The following is a 4,008-nucleotide window of genomic DNA, read 5'->3' on the forward strand; positions in this document are numbered from 1 at the left end:
GGTACATGGCAATGGAAGTCATGATGATGGCGCCAAATACCATGCTGTCTCACGAACATTTATTGTTCATTGGCAGTGGGAAAGAACAACAAAAGTGCACATGAAATGTCTAATGTAGATATAGATGGAAGTAAGAAGTAACTGGAAACGGAAAACTGATGTAAAAGAACATTCACAACACATACGAATACACACACACATACATGCATGCATGTTGAATGTTTGAATCAAGTATTGAGTTGCATTTATGAGAATCATTACAATGTTCTTGTCATGCAACGTTATCCCCCCTTTTCCTTCTGTGCCTTCAATTCCTTCGTCATCGTCGTCGTCGACGTCCTTTATTTCTTTTCCTAACTTAACTAACACCGACAATAACAAAAGCTATTTCGCTAAAACTGGCAAATTGATTTTCGTAGAATTGTTTTGTTCTTATTCTAGAAATGACACGAAAACTGGCAACGAAATCAATGAATGCATTACTGGCTGTGGTTACACCGAGTACAGACATACACATCTATACATGCCGATTGGAAAGTGAGGACGGCAAATTGGATTTACTGTTTCATATCGCCCGTCTTCATTTGATCTTTGCCAAAGCACACAAAGCTACATATCAAAGGGGATAATATTGAAAATTAGTTTCGGTGAATTGTTATCTTTACTTAAGGGCTTAATAGGGGGCTTATTTTTCAGCTATGATAAAAATGTTATTCAATAATGTATGGTTTAGAGGGCGAAAAAACGAAATTATTGATAATATGTGAAACTTTAGCTATGAATTTAATAGAATAATATACTATTGTTTGTAATCCGTCACCCACTAATGTAAAAAATTCGACCGATGTAAAGCCAAAAGTCTATAGATTTGAAATATATAAGGTATTTTTGCTTCACCTTAATTGGAATAAATGCCAAAAAATGGATTACTGCCAGTAATTTGGATTTGTTTACTTGTTATTTAAATTAATTCAAATGTAGATATAGCTCTTGTATATATTTCGATGGCTTTCATTCAGATTGTGCTCCAAATACCCGTCCGATTGGAATAAAATCTAGCATAGTGTAGCAAAACTAAGACTAGAATATTGTGTATTATGTTTTGTTGAGATATGTTCAGTTCCCCTTTATAGTTCTCCGATATATATTTTCAACTAATTCTGCATTAAATAATCATGATGTGTTCGATTGACATGCAATTTTGCCCAGCTGCAGTATACAGAATAATCGGTGTAAACTTTACTTTAAATCGATACGAAACATTGTTTACGGTTGTTTATTGAGGTAGATTGTCTTGAATTGAGTTTTTTAAATCGGTTTAAATTCAGAAAATGCTTTCTTATAGAACGGCTTATCCCTTTCGTGGTTTCAAAAGTAAACGTAAATAAAACACTTAAAAAATCATTTGCTAAATGAGGGTATATACATTTTTTTTATCTTTCAAATAACTTCGTTGTAGATATTATGTTTTTATTTTTATTAAATAAAGCCTTTAAATTAGCAAAACTTAAAACACTACAAAAAAGACAAAATGAGAATATTGTGTAGTTTTATATTATTGGAGAGACATGAAGGTGTTCGTTTTTTGGCTTTTATTTCCACTAATAATACGTTAACACATTAGTTTTATTCATATAAATATATTTATGTAGACTGTCAAGAGGCCAGAAGAGGGGGGGAAATTACAAATGAAATTAAAGTAATGTTAGTATGTCTTAATAATTCTTGCATAGATTGTATATACATCGGATCACTATCATTTCACAGTAGAACGCTTACATTTCATTTCAAATCGCCCATCATCAAAGCCAACATACATTGTGATATCACGCCAAAAGGAAATCAAAGGTGAAATGATATTACCGACATACAGTTAGATGGAATACACAACACAAGCTATTAAGTGTTACTTAAGAATGGACGAAGACATCCAGGCCTTCTTTTGTCTTCAGATTGTATTAGAATTCTAATATCAACCAAACACGGCATTTAGTGAGTGATTTAATTTCAGTTGGATACCAATACATTGCGATTTTCCGATTTGTTCTCATCTGTTTGAGATTTTTGTGCTTCACCAGCCATCCGTTCTCCACGTATTCTGATATTGTGCTCTTCTTTGAATTTATTGATTTGCTGTCCTTTCTTGGTCAAATCATCGGTGACTAATGTTATGGTTTTCTCAATGAAATCTTTGTTTTCGACCAGTTGAGGCAGAACTTCTTTGACAGTTCTCTCACACAGAACACCGCCAATAAGACGGAAACATTTACGATCGGGATCCACCGTTTTCAGGGTATCTATTAGAGTTGGGTAGTTCCGGAACGAACTAGTTCATTGGAACTATTCCGAGAAAGGAACGAACGGAACTAGTTCCAGTTCTTTAATTAATATAATTCCTTTCTCTGATCCAGTTCCTTTTTTGAACTATTTGAAGCAAAGGAACTATAAAGAGCAAAGGAACTATTTGGAGCATAGGAACTATAAAGAGCAAAGGAACTATATGGAGCAAAGGAACTATATATGGACAAACGAAAAAAAGAATGATGAAAGAGAGAGATTCAAAAGAACTATGTAGGAGTCGGAACTATATGGAGCAAAGAAATTGTATGGACTAAAGGAATTATATGGAGCAAAGGTACTATATGGAGCAAAGGAACTATATGGAGCAAAGGAACTATATATGGAAAAACGAAAAAAATAATAATAAAAGAGAGAGAGATTCAAAAGCACAGTGGGAAGCCTCCAAGACTCCAGCCTTCATAAAATTCGCTTGTTAATCGTCGTTCTGCCAAGACTCAAGCGACGTCGTACGCAAACCTTCGCCAACAAATGGTCTGTTCCAGTACTTTTTATACCCTCCACCATAGTATGGAGGGTATATTAATTTTGTCATTCCGTTTGTAACTCATCGAAATATTCATTTCCGACCCTATAAAGTATATATATTCTTGATCAGGGTAAAATTCTAAGACGATCTAGCCATGTCCGTCGTCTGTTGTAATCACGCTATCTTCTGAAGGAATTGAGATAGGGTGCTGAAATTTTGCATAGGGTTGTCTTTTGTCTGCAGGCAGGTCAAGTTCGAAGATGGGATATATCGGTCCACGTTTAGGCATAGCTCCCATATAAGGGTACCCACCAATTTTCGGTATTTTGGGGTTCTTGAGCGCGTTTTTCAAGCGAATTTGTAGTAAATGTATCCACAAAAAATTATAAATATAGGTCCACTTTTTCTTGTAGCCCCCATATAACGGTACATCCTAATTTTCAGTATTTTTTGGGGTTTTATCGTATTTTTCAACGAATTTGCTGTAATTTAGTATTTTGTGTTCTTAGCAGGTACCAAATCTCTCCACAAAAAAATTTAAATATAGGTCAATTTTTTCGGATATCCCCCATATAAGGGTACCCCCCAATTTCGGTATTTTGGGGTTCTTGAGCGCGCTTTTCAACCGAATTCGCTGCAATTTTGTACATTGGGTTCATATTGCGTACCAAATATCTCTACTAAAAATTATAAATATCGGCCCACTTTTTCTTGTAGCCCCCATATAACGGTACCTCCTAATTTTCAGTATTTTGGGGGTTTTTATCGTATTTTTCCACCCAATTGGCTGTAATTTAGTATTTTGAGTTCTTAGCAGGTACCAAATCTCTCCACAAAAAAATTTAAATATAGGTCAATTTTTTCGGATATCCCCCATATAAGGGTACCCCCCAATTTTCGGTATTTTGGGGTTCTTGAGCGCGCTTTTCAACCGAATTCGCTGCAATTTTGTACATTGGGTTCATATTGCGTACCAAATATCTCTACTAAAAATTATAAATATCGGCCCACTTTTTCTGGTAGCCCCCATATAAGGGCACCCCAAATTTTCGGTATTTTGAGGTTCTTAAGCGCGATTTTCAACCGAATTCGCTGAAATTTGGTACAGTGGGTTCATATTGGGTACCAAATATCTCTATTTAAAATTATAAATATCGGTCCACTTTTTCATTTCAAATACC

This window comes from Musca vetustissima, unplaced genomic scaffold (assembly GCF_032173495.1).
Source record: "Musca vetustissima isolate MV318-11 ecotype Yass unplaced genomic scaffold, APGP_CSIRO_Mvet_v1 utg56317, whole genome shotgun sequence".
Lineage (NCBI taxonomy): Eukaryota > Metazoa > Arthropoda > Insecta > Diptera > Muscidae > Musca > Musca vetustissima.